The sequence below is a fragment of the Argiope bruennichi genome, chromosome 5 (assembly GCF_947563725.1).
Source record: "Argiope bruennichi chromosome 5, qqArgBrue1.1, whole genome shotgun sequence".
NCBI lineage: Eukaryota > Metazoa > Arthropoda > Arachnida > Araneae > Araneidae > Argiope > Argiope bruennichi.
In genome coordinates, this window is record NC_079155.1 from 8911936 (window position 1) to 8929177 (window position 17242).

Consider the following 17242-nt stretch of genomic DNA (forward strand, 5'->3'; position numbering starts at 1 on the left):
GAATAAAGGAAATTAATGATTCATGTAAGAGACTCTTAGCAAAAATAAGTTCATTTTCAATACAGAATCATTCATTATGTTCATAGAATAATTTGAAAAAAAGAGTTTTCAGATTAATTTTCAAGATAAATCAATAAAATATCAATAATTTCCATTATGTGTTTCTTATTTAATCTAAAATATGACGTATTCATTGATATGAAGTAAATAGGAGATGACTATTTAGTTTTAAATTTTGATGAAAGTAATCAACTAAGATGACTTTGTTTAGCTTAACATTAAATATTTAGAAATACTTGTTTCTGAGTTGTGACATGCTTGGTATTTGATGTAATCTCGGTTTTGTATAATTTTTAATTTAATGAAACATATCAATAAGATCTGGAAATTTTGTTACAGAATTTAACATTCAATGTATCTTTCTTTTCACATAAAGAATTTTCATACATATATTTTGACTTTTTTTAAGTAATACTTTTTCCATAAGGGAAAAATGGTTCGTATTGTATGCCATTTTTACTATAATTTTTATAATTTTCAAGAGATTTTCCTTGTATGAAAATGTACCATTATATTTTTATAATAAACGATTAAGTGATTTTATGATTTCAAAATAGAATAATTAAATTAAAGTTTTTGCATTATTCTTAATAAAATTTAATGCGGAATTTCAGGCAGTTGTTCATATTATCATCATATTATATCTTACTTGAATGCTTCGGTACTTTGTATAGATGCAAATGACTTAAGGTCATATATTCGTACCTTGCCAAGCTCTGAAAGAATGTAAAATAAAATATGGGAAAATAATGTGCTTGTAGAGAGAATATATGATTTTTTTAACAAAGTATATACTCATCAAACAATGATAAGAATAAAAATTACATTATACTTTTTTTTTGTGATAAGAATGTGGATATAAAAAAATGTGCTTTTCGAGATGGAGATAAGACAGGATTATCTTAAATTATAGCATCACACTTTTTCTGCATTATTATTCAAATACTACATTGTTTAGTTTCTTATAAATTTCCTTTATTTCAGGAATAACAACGGAACTACTCTGTACCAAGGAAAAAATGGTAGTAGGAAAGCTTTCTGAGCTTTATATATATTTCGCGAAAAATTTTTTACGGAAATATAGATGGACAAGCATTTGATTTAAAATGTGATTTTTACTTTAAACTGCATTTTAACATTAGACAGTTAAATTTACAGATATTAGAACCTAAGAAGTGTGGGAAAGCCAAAGGTCACACAATTAAGATAATAAATTGTTTTTTTTTATATTTAAAGTTTGAATTTCAGAGATAAGAAATAACTTGCATTAAATTATTCAAACCAATAGAATTTATAAAATATTGATTTCTTTTATATGTCTTATTTTGTTCCAAAATTAATTTGATAAATAAACAACAATATATATTATGCGCGATTATATTACTGAATAAGAGTATTTTTATGTCAAAAAGCTGCGAAAAGTCAAATATTCTTTTATATCAAAGTATAATATAAACGTAAAATGCATTTCGGTGAATTCTAATACCCGTCTTTAACTTTCCCTGGTACCCAATAAAATATTCCTCGTAAAAAGGAATATTTCAGATAGTTTGAGCTCTCAAATGCATACCCCATCGCACCTTATTATTTTAAAAATCTAATAATAAATTGCAAAAAGGGCTAATTTCTCCTCCTTTTATGACCAGCAGCTGCATACATTTACGCACCGTAACCTAACCCGAGTAAAGAAAACCGCAAAATTCAGAAACGGCATAGCTAGGAGTCGAAAATTTAATATCGCTTCGGCAATGAAAAGCGAATGCAATTATTCTGTAATTTGCAGTGAGGCTGGTGGTAATTTACAACCAGATACAATCTACAGTGCGTTGTTAAGCTGCTCGGGCTCTGTGAAAAGAAAAACCCGCGGCAAACGGTAGGAAGAGCGTTTGAGACTTTTTAAAGGGGAGGAGAAGGAGATAAGGCTCTGAAATGTAATTACCAGAGCCTTATGAAAGGAAGGAAGAAATTCGAGTTTAGTTTAAGACCATCGGTGCTTTTAAAGCAAAGAGAATATTTTTAACATCGCTGGCTTTACACTTTAACTCCCTTTAAAGCGAGAAGAATTACACCTAAGATGGAGAATAGTTTAAGTTTTGAATCATGTAGTAGATGCTTGAAGTGAGATGGGATATGTAAAGAAATGTCTTTGGATCATGATAAAAAAATGCTACCAGATATTCAAAATTCCTTAATAACATAGATTTAAATAATCCATTCATCGTGGGATGATACATAGTTCAAAATTCTTTAAGATACCAAACATATTGAAAGGTCCATTTTTCGTTCAAAATCACACTTTTTTTTAAGTTTTGGATTTTTGTTTTATTTGTTTTCCTATAATATATTTATAATATTTCTGGATCATGATAAAAAGAATGCTACCAGGTATTCAAAACTTCTTCTTAAATCAGATTAAAATATAATCCATTCATCGTGTGATCATACATAGTTCAAAATTATTTAAGGTATAAACGCATTGCATTTTCTGTCAAAATTTCACTTTTTTTAAGTTTTGGATTTTTTTTATTTATTTTCCTTTAACAAATTCAATTTTATTTCTGCGATAATTATATGCTAAAATATTAACGGACTGCTAACCGGAAGTACATTTTTATTTAACTGGAAGATGGCCTTTAAAGGAAAATTTTTTTCCAAACTGCATTTTTCGTGTTAATATGAGTTATAATGTTTTTCAAAATGTAAAGCTTTATTAGATGCTTGCATGCATTTTAATCAGTGGCATCTAGTATTGGCAAGTATGCGAAGTATCTATATAAACGACAATGGTGTTGGGTTTTAACAATTTACTTTTACTTCATTTTGTTACTTTACTTCATTTTTACAAAGTTTTTCATCATTTTGAAAGTTTTCCATTTAGTATTATTGAGTTATTCAGTGTATAAATACTCCGATCGTGGAACGCTCCAAATTTCATTTTCGACATTCATTGCTCTTTTTTGTTTGATTTGAAGGAATCTGCTACCGAAGCCCATCAGACACTTTTAGAAACTTATAGTGATACTGCTCAGTCATATCCGAATTGTCGGTTTTGGTTTCAACGATTTAAGAGTGGTGATTTCGACCTACTAATACTTAATTTAATGCTAGAAACAGTTTATTTCGTTACATAACTTGGCAACGTTATTTTTTGATTTTCATTTTTTTGTACTTGGGTTTTCGACCTATTTCCTAGCTTTCTTTACTACAACTTAACAAAGAATGCAGTATTTGCATTATAAGCAGAAATATGTCTCTTTTGGAACTTGAAATAAGAGTAGTTTGGATAACACTGAAAAAATCTGTTCTCATTGTAAATTAATCAAAATTAAAATCCGATTCAGCATTGGCAGATAATTCTAATAATGTTGAACATGATATTATTTTTAATTTATAAAAGAAAAGAAGCTTATTAGAGGACAAACATATGTCAGATTTAAAGAGCAAAATAACCCTGTACATAGGTTAAATGGGAGAGAGCATATTGAAAAAAAATGAAGTAATGCGGCAATTAGCAAGAACTGACATTCTCTCCCACTGTGTGCTCGAGGATAAAAATTATTCAAAAATCAAATATCATCAACATCTTTTATTCCGTGGAAAACGAACGAACATTTTTTATCAGACTGCTAGAAGAAACTGTATATTCGTGGCTAAAGTAGAAAATTTCATTATATACAGAGCTAGCAAGAAATAAGTTTTCTGCTTCAAAAGGCTTTTGAATGCATTTTATTGATCTAAATGAAATAACATTTCAGTTTAATAACTTAGATTATACGCTTGACATCTATTAAATGAAAAACCAATATTCACCAATAAATTAGCTGTAGCAAAAGTATTTACATGCATTGAAAATGTGAAATGCAATTTGCGTTAAAGCATATGCCAATCAGTAAAAAGAAGCAGAATTGCAGCACGAAAGTTAGTTATTTCTCAGCTTTACATACCGCCGTTAAAAAGAAAAACACTACTGTAAATTGTTCTACATTGTTTTTATAAAGGAATTTCACCGTATAAAGCAGTTATGGACGCATCCAATGTCTACCATGAGTCATATGCAAGCGGATACAGAAATTTGATACAACTGGACATTTTGGCATTTTTCCAGATTTTCAAGATGAAAACAAATCCTGTATTCTAGCGTTGAAAGTGAGGTTACCACTATCATTGAAGTCATCAGTCAGTTGTCATGGAGTAGTATGAGTATACCAGTTGTTTTCCATGTAATAGATATGTTAAATCCCACTGTACGAAAAATGATAAGGCTTATTTTTATCCCGACAAAATCATGTCTGTGCATCTGTTTCAATAAGGGGATTGTGAGATTCGTAAAACATTAACACTTCAGATTGTTGTTGAAATCGTGGTTGATGACATGGAACTTGGTTATGAAATGACGAAGCCCATTATTGCCAATTGTAAACTCATAGATACCCCCACCCCCCACCCTTTATTTAGTTGCTGAAAACCTTCACGTTATGCAAGAACAATCTTTGTATCCTGAAAAAATGATAGTATTGTATGGTTTCGGGGCTACCTTTGTCATTGGACATTATTTTTTTAATGAAATTACTGGAAATATAATCGATATGTGCTGATATGTGCTGAAATATTTTTTTAGACCCACAACATTTTTCAACTCAACCAATCATTTTTCAAACAGGATAATGCCTTTCCTCAAATCAATCGCCTTGTGCAGCAATTCCTAAGACATCATTTCACAGACACAAGAATCGTTTCACTGATGATAAACATTTGAAGTAGAACATTCGGCGTTATGTTCTTCATATTCTGGTCAGATATGGAAAATACGATTCTATAAACACAGCATATTGTTAAAAATAAAGAGGGATATATTGAGGGGTATATTAACGTTTATAAAGCTTATTAAATTTTTATTTGTATTACAGTGTTACTTTTCCTTAGATTTTTGAATGATTTTTTTTGAGGATCTGAATCATCTATATTCATTTTGAATGAGGATCTGAATCATCTATAGTTCAAATTTTATGCCATTTGCTCCAATAGAATGCAGTTTAGATCTGATTAAGGTAGAAAATTTAGTTCTCATCACTCGTGGATATATATATATATATATATATATATATATATATATATATATATATATATATATATATATATATATATATATATATATATATCTTCCTTTAATTTAAATTCAAATTAAATTTCAAATTTTTACTATAAATTGGCTCATGTTATTTTATGTTGAAATTTATTCTCATATTTACTGATCCAAATTCCACTTTTTTGTTTAATTATCTCCCTTCAGTGCTTTAAAACATCACTGATTCTCGACTTACCTCAATCCGAGCACAAACATAAAAAATCCCTCACACATTCCTTTTAATGAACTTAAGATTCGTTTCCTAAATTAACATTTACCCAAGAAATCTCTATAAGATTTTCTTTGTAAAATCACTGAAGAGAAAATTATCCGACTCTTTTTTTTTTATTGTGATCGGACAGAACTGCTAACAGACAGTTTACATCTTTCGTCTCCTTGTACAAATTTTTGACCTATCGTATGGAAAAATAAATTGAAGTTTATTTCAAAAGTGTCATCTTCCTGGTCACTTTGAAAATATCTGTTAAAAATAGAATTTGACTGTCAAATAAGAATACTGTGTTCCTCATATTTTGTAGATCCCAATTAAATAAATCGATTGTAGAAACCTGCAAAACTATCATTCATAAATATTGAAAGGAAATATTTTTAATCTTAGTTTTTCATCTCTTTTGTCTCAAACTAATTACAAATATAAATAAGAATGTTGAATGTACATGTTCGATATCCAGGTATCTAATTTGAATAGATCTGCGAAGCTGCTATTTTATTTCCCATTTTTCATAAATATTGCACTTTGCAGTGACTGATGTACTGATATAAAATTAAAAAAATATATATATTAATTATCTTATTTTTTTAGTTAATTAGAACAAATTTTGAAACTTATTTTATACATTATGATGAATCGAGATGCTGATTTTTTCATGTCTGTTTCACAAACTTTTACGGGCATAATCACTGGAAAAAAAAGCGAATGATAAACCGAGTATTTAACAATGAAGAGAAAAAAAATTGTGTATCATTCTACGTCATATATATTTCTAAGTATATTTCATGGGGATTACCAAATTTATCAGATTTAGTATTCAGCTTAACAATTTTATCAGAATTAGTATTTTCTCAATTTTATTTCAATAATGTCAATGTACAAAAATGTAGCTTGCAAATATAACACCTGAGCAGTTAACTTAATACTATCAATAATTTTAATACAAATCTTTCTCCAATGAGTTGAAATTGATTTTAATTTATGGTGAAAAACAAGCTTTTAATAAAGATTTTTCAGTGGAAGCAATAAGAAAAGTTTCTTAGAATAGTACATACTTTAATGATAAAGATATATAAAAGCAATTTCTATCAGAAACAAAAAAAAAAAATAATTTCAAAGTAAATATCCAATGACAAATTGACTTCTAATAAGATTTAAAAACACATTATTTCTAATTAATTTACTTTTCCAATAGAATGTGTTCTTATACTTCTACAAAATTGAAGGGATTTATAGATAATAAGGAAACTATTCAGTGCTTTCAATGCAAATAGGAATTAACCATACTCTTTGAAAGTCAATTTTTATTTAGGAGTAAAGGGAATATACGCTAAATCAAGAACTGCGTTAATTTGTGTTATTAAAGATTACTGTTCAAATACATTTAATTATCGCCAATGCTTTCCATTTTAAATATTTACAAATCAAACAAGTATATTGTGTGATCGAGTCTATCAAAAGAAAACATTTACCTATTGAATCTTTTGAATGGTTTTGAAGTTACTAACATTTCAAGTAAATGTTTGTACGTTTATTTAAAGAAAAAAGTCTCTTCGGAAATTTTGCATGCTATCGGGAGCTTTTCAATTATTATTATTATTATTATTATTTTTAGTATTAAACTCTAATTCTGAGTTTGTTGAATTCTATTTCTAAGATGCTATTTCCTATGAAAAGATCTTGGGGCTTTTAAAATCTCTTATAGGAAGATTGAGCTTTTCTTTCAATCCACAGAATATATAATCCGTCTATTCATTAAATGCAATATTTTAAATGATTACTGTGTCCTTTTATATTTACTTGAATAAAAAAACTTTTCCCAAAGAGAGAGTATAATTACAAATACACAGCAAAAATAAATGAACTTCTTTCAAGGGAATGAGGGACTCTATTAGACACTTTTGCGAATTATTCACTTAGGTTTATGAAATTTTTTATGCAAATATAATAAAATATAAATACATCAAGTTCCTTAAAAAGCCTTTAAACTAAATAAATTATCTTTATAAAATTTAAAAAATATACAATTTTTGAAAAATTCAAAATGTTTCAGGCGACTTAATTTTTAATTTTTTTTTATTAAATGTAAATTTATTTGTAACAAAGCTACGCATAATTTTGTAATTCCAATTAAATGCTATTTTTTTAGAATTATTTTTATGCACACCTACTGAATTTTCTATTTTCTGAATTAAACTTTATTTTTAACTATCTTAAAAAAAATCGAAACATAAAATGCATACTTCATTTTCTTTTAGTGTTTGACCGAAATCTTTATTATCAATTTCATTTAATTTCTTCAAAAATTAAGATACCTGGAGAATTTCAAAGATATTTAAATCTAATTGCGATATTATTTGAAGTCATTAAGATGTAATTCTTCATCTCTTTATCTACCAAATATTTATTTTATTGAACAATACAATTTATAATACTATTTTAGTTTAATATAAAAATTTATCTCACTGATGAAATGATAAAAATAAAATTGCACGTTATTTATCTCTCAGTTTTGTTTATTTTAAAGCCCAGTGTTCCTTTAAGAAACAAAAACAAAACAAAAAATCCTATAATTTTATTAATTATTAAAAAAAGAACATCGGAAGTTTGTTTCGGTTTAATTTTCCTTTCAATGTATTTTTATCATTCACAGATTCTGAAACAAATAAGACACGGTAATCTAGGTGTGTCTTTCTCACAACATAAACTTTTTTGCTAATATACTCATTCAGCAGAATAAATTAGAATTCAATTTATTTGCAAACATAATCGACATGCGTGTCTTGCTTTATAGCTTATAAATTATTGAGATTTGAAATAGACTATCTGTTATTTATGCCTAGAATATCATGTATTCTATTTTGAGTCTCTTTTTTAATTAATTTTGAAATAGATTTTTTTATCTGGCAGATGTGACAGCTGTATATAATTAAATCTAACAAATAAATAGTAAGATGTTTGAATGCACGGTTTCCAAAAATTAATTACTTTTGAAGTTAAGATTAAACTTATAGATAACATGACGTAATTAAAAAAAAGCACCTTGAAAAATAAGTTTCAAAAAGAATTTAGAATTCACCAAAATTTATATAAAATTTTCTTTAATTTCCTGTAATAGATCTTTAATAATTTATAAAGGCATTCAACAAAAAAAATTAATATCTTCCAGGCACTTTTATTGAAATACCTATAAATAACAATTAATTGCTCTGTTTGTTTTTTTTCAATCTAATTTGATTCCTTCAAGCTTATTTCAAAATCTTCCTTTACTTTAAAAATAATACCTTTATTGCTCGTAATTATTTAGATTATTTTTGTCGAGGGGCCTAATTAGGTTGAAATGATTTTATTTTTAATGCATATTTGGCATATCTCTATTCAGTATGTGCTATAATATAATATCAACATTTTTATTAGTTATTAAAATTTATAATCCATTTTCATCCATTCGCAAATGTAGCAAATAAATTATTGAAAATAAGTTTGAATTTTTTTTTCATGCTTTCTTTTATTTAAATAAGAAATTTTATCTAGGAAAAGAAAAAAAATGAAAACATGAGAAACAAATAAGGAAGCATTGCATCCCGTTTTTGTTATTAGATACTGCTATTGTCTAATATCAGTACATTTATGAAATAAAAATTAGTATCTTGATTTTTGAATTTTATTTAAGTAAATAAAAATTGCTTAATTTTAAATATAAAAATGGTAAAAATCTGGAGAAAAATTAAAATGAAATATACGATAGCAAATTTCAAGTTATCATGTGAGAACATTATTATTTTTTAAGTCATTATTTGTCTAATTTAAGTCATTAAACGCGATTTCGAGCTTCAAAATCCCCTAACCAAAACAATATCATGTTTTCACATGATAAATGAAATACATTTTTATTTTATTGATATTTTTATGCTGAATTTTTAGGGTATATTAGTGAACAGAGGTCTGTCCTTTTTATTTTCTTATATTTATGCTTATTCATTTTATTCTCATTTCGAGGATAAGTTCAAGATAATTGCTAATATTTTTCATATTTCTTTTTAATTTGAGATAGATATTACATTGTTTTTTGTTAGTGGACCTTTATTTGTTTGAATCCGATGTTTACATTTGGTGAAGGAGGAGAAGTCAAGATACATTAAATCGTAAATGAGATATTTTTAATGCGATAACATTCCCTCTAGATTGGAATATCTTTTAATAATATAAGTGCAAATGAACAAAACATTTATTAAAATTATATGTGATTAATAATGATAGATCATTCAAGTCGGTTAATTATGTTTGAAATTGGCTAATTTCTCAAGTTTGTAAAATTCATTTTTTATTGATTCGAAATGTTTGATATTTATTCGGGAAGAGAAGGATTTCTAGAAAATTAATTTATAATAGTGAAATAAAGATGAACCTAATAGACGACCGTTGATGATGTATTTAGGTGCTATGAATTTTGATATAAATAAGTACAATGGTTGTGGTTGGCGATCTCTGTTGCAGGTTTTGCCTGTAGGGAATGAACAATGAAGTAAAATTTTGACGACTTATCACAATAATAAATAGAAGCATGTAATAGATGATGACATATTTAGAAGCCATGAGCTTTTACATGCAAACGATAAAACTGTCGAAATCGGATCAGTGCACGGGGCTAGATAAATGGTCTTTTGATTTAAAAATAATTGTCATTTATATTGTTTAGGAAAAAAAAATTAAAACTCAAATGGGTTCGTATTTGTAGCGGATGTATGGTGTAAAACAGTAAGAAGGCATCAATAACAAATGAAGACTTTATTAACACGAAGACACAGACACACATTCGACAAAGCACAGCAAAGACGTACACGGCACACATCTTACAACAAACAGCAGCCCTCAAGTAGTAATCGGTAGTAATAACCTGCAGCAACTAACAACAACCACATCGTACAAAATAGTCAGACAGAACTCAAACAGAAGGAAGGAATCCACATAGCTATTCTCTATGGTGTCTCTAAATGCTGACTTTTCACTAATGTCTCCTCGATTTAGTTGTATCCAACTGCCGACCCACTATTTTATAACAGGCTGTAACGTGACTAGACGCTGCTTCTATAATTCTATAATAAACTCCAAGATTCGTTGCACAGTTCAATTCCCCAATCTCTTGAACTACAATAGAACTAATCGTGCTAGGAATCGCAGTTACACACACACACACACACACACACTGAGGCAACGAACAATAATTATAATCAAATTTATAAGATTAAATATATTATTAAAAAAATGAAAATTATCAAATTTAAATTTCATTGATTGCATTCTAATTAGTGATTCAAGTTTTCTGATTTTGTACTTAGAAAAATATGATTTTCTGATATCCATGCCATTATTTAAATTATATTTGTTAGTTTTTCTTGCTTTTGAAGAAAGTATTTCCTTTCATCCCTTTATTTATATTAAACTTAAAGCATCGAATTAAAAGAATCTTTCTGACATTAAGTTGTCAAAATGAGAAATAATATTTTTATTAAAGGGAAAGAAAAACCAGATGTTCTTGCTAAAGAACATCGTAATAAATATTAAATGACAAATAATGGTGACACATACCCAATATCCTTCTGAAGCATACACGTAAAGCGTCTAGACCATTTTAAGAGCAACAACAATATAAATAACGTTCAGCCACTTCAAGTGAGATCACTTTTACAACGTATGTAGAATAAAGTTACAATGATCGGATTATACAAATATTCTCCATCAAATTGTCTCTGAAGCTGCTATCATATAACAGTAAATCCGCATCCTGATATCATAAAATGGATGTAAAATACAGTCACGTCTCAATATGGCTTCTTAAGAGCATAACATTGGAAAAAAAAAGTCATGAAGAAACAGGAGTAAAACTAATCCCTTTAAAAGCTTCTTTCACATCAATAGGCAATAAAATATTACGGATGATATCGTTTTATGGGTTTTGTGTCGTACAATCATTGGAATATATAGATATGTAAATAGTGCAAACGTTGAGAACGTAAAGTGAGTGCAACAAAGCCAAGAATTTTTTATTCCAGGCTTTCAGACGTTCTCGCTATTCTATTTCCTTCTTGTGCGTCCCAAAGCGTGCGTTTCATATGTGTTTCCTAATTCAATTTCCTACAAACATGATTTCAGGAGATGTACCTGCAGAATTTTATTTTAGAAATGTATCTTGTATACATACAATAACTTTATATTTCATATATTATTAAAATAAAATACTGTTTCTTCAGGAATTATTTATAGATATCTAAATTTGAAACATCAAAACTTGAAATATGTATAATAGCTGCAAAAAAAAATCGTAAGATTCTTCTATAAATTTTAATATTTATACTTATTTAATATTCTTGTATTAGCATTACATGGAACAAGTACTTCTGACTTGTATACCTTAAAATTCATTTTTAATATTTTATTAGTTATGGTTGAATTATTTCTTAGTTGATAAACCAACCGCAACAAATTGGTACATAATTTATGCTTCATTTTTCTCAAAACAATAATATGAATTATCTATGTTTATAGAATTCCATAAGATATATATTATTATCAGCTTATAAATTTGCCCCTATTCAATAAAGCAAAAGGCATTTCGAAGTTCATTTCTATTAATTTTTTTTATTTTATTTTTCAAGTTTGTAGATTATGTCTGATATACATCAAATTTATCCAATATAAGATATCATTAATCTTTAAGTTTTCTCTTTAAATGAATTTGTGTCTCAGCTAAATGAATTTGTATCTCAAAAATATTATCTCATGTTTATTTTTCTTCAATGTAGACATATCATTTTGAAATCTTGTTTTAACTTCAAAATATATATTTTAATTTGTAATAGATATTAAAAAAAATAAATTGATTTGATTGAAATATTGGGAGTATACATAAAAAGAAAAGTATACAAATAAGTTAAGGAAATTCAAATAGACATATCAACAGAAAGTTTCTATACAATTCAACAGAATGTATATAATGTACATTGAACTGAATTATGCTTAAAAACAGTCTGGTATTTTTAATGATGGTAGCAAGTTTCAATTTATTTTATAGCAATAAAAATACATGTTGAATTAGTAAGTGCATTCGAATTAAGAATTTATTCAAAAATTATATGTTGGAAATACAACATAATCTGTAATAAAAATGAATTAAATTAACACATCGTGAAAGAACTAAAAATATTTTTTCAATAAAAAGAATATAAAAATTGTTAATTTGCAATTTAATTCAGATCTCAACAGTTTACTCAGTAATTCCGCAGTTTTTAGTGGATCTCAAGATATTTGCCATTGGGTGCTTTTTACAATCAATTACTTGGAATAAAAATTCCAAAAAAATAAAAGTATTGCCCATTTTACAGATATTTTACATTTATAAAAATGATTAGTCATTATATTTTTTGAATTTTTAAGTAGATATTTTCAATTCGATCATAGAAACTTTGAAATCAAATTCGTATTAAATTTATTTTTACTATGCAAGTAAAATTAAGTGTATATATAAATGTGATATATCAAGACGAATTTGTGTACTCCATTTCATCTAAAAACAATAAAAAGATAAGGAAGTACAAATTAAAGGAAATGAAGTACATGTTCTTAGAATAAAAACTGAAAGAGGAAACATTTGTTAGTTATATAAAGAAAGCACTAATGTAATAAAAATTACTGATTATGATAAACATATTTATATAATTTTAGTAATTATTTAGAAAAAAATTAATCAACAAGCAAATTACAGAAATTAATCTGAAAATAAGATAAATATTTTTTTTCTTATTGAAAGAAATGGACTTTTTAATTACGAAGTTATTAAAATAATTTAATTAAAAATATAGTAATAAGCTAGTAATTATAATTTCAAAATATCTTTAGAGTTAAAAATAAATCATTCGAAGTCACACGAATGAAGCCAATATGCAATGAATAAAAATTAATTAAGAAAATTTAATTAAGTTTTTCAAAACATTGAAGTATTTAAAATAATGTTTGCTTTACGTATGACTTTATTTTTGATAATGAGGATGTATTTAAAAATCCTTCCTTTTGTAATGAAAATACTCCATTGGGCACATATATATCTTGGAGGTTTTAAATATGCATCTTGGAGTACTTTTTTGACATTTTAATTAGAATATTTAAATAAAAATAATCTGTCTTTTGACGAACATTTTAGTGAATAATTCTTCGAGATATAGTATAAATTATACAAAATATTTTGTAATGCAAATAAAACTTTAATGAAAAAAGTGTTTCCTATAAACATATTTAAAAAAAAAAACAAATTTGGTTTTAGCCAAAAAGGTTTTTATATTAATTGCAGCTTAATCACTTGAGCTTCAGTTTGAAATTCAATTTTTACGAGATAAATTATAAGTGACAGTTGAAATTTATTGATATTTTCTGCTCTCAAACAATTAAATGAAGATATAGATCTCTGATATATGTTTTTCAACGTAATTGTTAGATGTATGATAAAAATAGATGCAATAATAATAATAAAAAAAAAGCATGAAAAGATCTCCAATTTTGTTCTGAATGTATTGTTTGGAAGCATAGAGTCAAATCTAATGAAGACATTTCCAGTCTTTGTGTGTAATATGACAAGTGCATCCATCTTTACTAGCGTTTACTTAGATGGTTCAATAACCTCTCTGATTTCATTTCCTGAAATATTTCCTCAATTGGAGTCACGAAAGCCCAATAAAGTATTCTTATTTTACTTTTTGTATTGCACAGGCATTATTTAGTAAGCGTTTTCGCGCTTAAGATCTTATTATTATTTTTTTCTTCAAAAGAATGAGAATCTAAATGGTTTAAAATTGAAAATTTAGAATTTAATTAATTTAGAAAATTTGAAAGTACTTAATTTTCAGACATTATGGTTTATAATTATTTGTGCTTTATAGTGGAGTAGGAGAACAGAATTGGCAGCAAATACGTTACCCACTTCAGAGGACTCAAAATGCGTTCTATTGGTAAGATAAAATCCAAATAAGATAAAATTTGAACTACAGATTATTGACGCTTTACATTTATTAAGGAAAAACAAACAAACACACATTTACCAATAGATGGCGCTGTGACACAAATGACATTTTTTGGCACATATTAAAATTATGAAACATAATTTGCGTTACAGTGCATGTCTATTACCCTTTTTCTTTGAATATAAAGAAGGCGGATTCTGAACGAACATTAGTTTCTTCTCTGTTCGTCATGCCTACGTTGCAAGCGCTACTGGTGAAATTAATCTACCAGAACCAACAAAACTCGGTTGAAGCTCTAAAGGAGTTTCGTCGTATGAAGTAGATACGAAAAGGCCCAGTGTCTCCAAGTGCCCTACGCAAGATGATGCAGAAATTTAAAAAAAAAAACTGGGCAACTTGTTATTCTTCCAGGTACAGGATGGAAAAAAAAGAAGAAAAAAAAATCCCTTCTTTCAGCGTCGAAAATGTTGTGACTGCGCTCGTTGAAGTCATCAGTCAGTCACCGCATAATTGTGTGAGTTTGCCAGTTGTTTCCGGTCTTCTGGATATACCGTATTCAACTGTACGAAAAATCTTAAGGCAGATTTTGCATTTGTATCTATACAAAGTCAAATCTGTGCAACTGTTGCATTACAAGGACTTAGAGGTCCATAAAACTTTTGCACTTCAGGAACACCCCTTGCATCCTGAAAAAGTGACAGTTTTGTGTGGTTTTACAGCTACCTTTATCATTGGACGGTATTTCTTTGAAGAGATAGCTTCAAATTGAATCCAAAGCTGTTCCGTAACAGGACAATGGTACCATGATATGCTGTGGGATTTAGTGATCTCAACTCCTGAAGTGAGCACGCGTTATCAGCCATCATTTCAGAATAGCTTATCCTCCTAGCTCGGCGGACATCACCCCTTGCGACTTTTGATTGTGGGGTTATTTGAAGGACAATATCTACCATCAAAGGCCATTATCACTACCAGATCTGAAGGACAACATTCGACTATAAAAAATATGGTTCTCCGATTAGACCATAGTGTTGAAAATGAAGGAGGACATAATAAGCAATTTTTATTTCACGTTATTTAACAATTATAAACCCTATTAAATGGTTTTATGTGTATTAAAACGCCACCTAACGGTGAATTTTTGTACTTTTTTATTTAATAAATGTAAAGCGCATCATCTCAATAATCTGTAGTTCAAATTTTCTCTCATTTGGATCAATAGAACGCATTTTAGAGCCCTCTGAAGTGGGTAACTTATTTTTTGGTAACCCCCTTGGTTTTTTGGTAACATCTACTTATTAGTTGACATTTGCTGGTTAATTTGTCGTATGTCAGGCAAATAACAAGCATAAAAAATGTAATTATTTTTGCAACAAGAAATTATTGCAGTTTTGTGAATCTTAATGAATTCATAATATTTCTTGACCCATTATTTAATTGTTTTGCATAAATATTCTTTTTCTAAAAAAATATATTGAATGATGATTTTTAAAAAAAAACTTGTAAAAGAATTTGCAAATCTCATATGCAAATCAAAATAGCAGTAGTATATATTTTGATCATTTATTTATAAATAGCATGATGATTTTATAACTCTTTTTACGTATAATTGAAGATAGCAGAACGTGTTTAAATTTAACAAAATAATTGTTAGATTGAAAGAAAGAATTCAGGGCATCAGGCAAGTTCTTTAATAATATTTTCCTTTTATGTCTTCCTTTTGTCTCAATTTACATATTGTAATCTCATATATAATTCATTTAAAATCAGTGTATTTATGTAAACATCCAACTCAGGCTATCTGAAAATAATTGTTAATCACTCTAATTATCTTAATTATTTTCATCATTGTAACTAATTTTGGCATTAATAATTTCAATCATTGACAATAGAGCAGCAAAATTGATTGTTGATATTTTCTGTTAACTTACTCATCACTGAAACTTAATCATATTAAAGTTTGTATCGAATGGAAAGAATATTAATAATGGGGCAAAAAAACTTTATAAATGGAAATTTCAATTAATTGTGATCAGTAATGCTGAAGCTAATTTAATGAAATTGTTTAAAACTTGAATGAAATTAGTTTGAATATAATATAAATAACTATTACTAGAAAAACAAATCATTGGGCATCAGACAGATAATGGAAATTTTGATTTATTATGGGCTTTGAGATCTGTAACTTTTGTATTGAAGCAAATCGTAAATCTCTTGATCTGTGATTTACATTACGCCTTAAAATATTCTTGAACTCCCTTTCGGAAATTTACACCAAAGATCACACAAGAAAATCCAAAGCAAATTCCTTTTTGTGTGAAAATCAGGATTGGTGAAAATCCATTTACTTCATTCTTGATTCAAATGGATTAACAAGATGAGATTTACTCCTTATTTCGCTAAATTTTATAACAGAAATTTAATCGAAATCATGAATGATTTGTGAAATTCAGTTACACATTCTTTGAGGAATACCATTCGTTAATATTATTTATTCTTCCAAAGTAATCGCAAAATCTCTGCTAAATTATCAATGAAAGAAATGTTTGTACAAAATATCTGTTTCTGAAGTTTTTAAATATGGCGAAGACCAATATTTGCTATTTTTTGATTGTCAAGAACGACTCAATTATTTAAAGTATATAAGTTTATTAAACAAAACAATGAATCCAAAATAAAAATAATGATCTAAAGAAACCGAAAACGGACGAAAATAATTTTCACAACAATATAAAAAAGTTATATGCTTAAAATACGTAGTTTGCACAGGATTCTTAGAAAAATATAGTAGATAAAAGCATCATCAAAAAATAA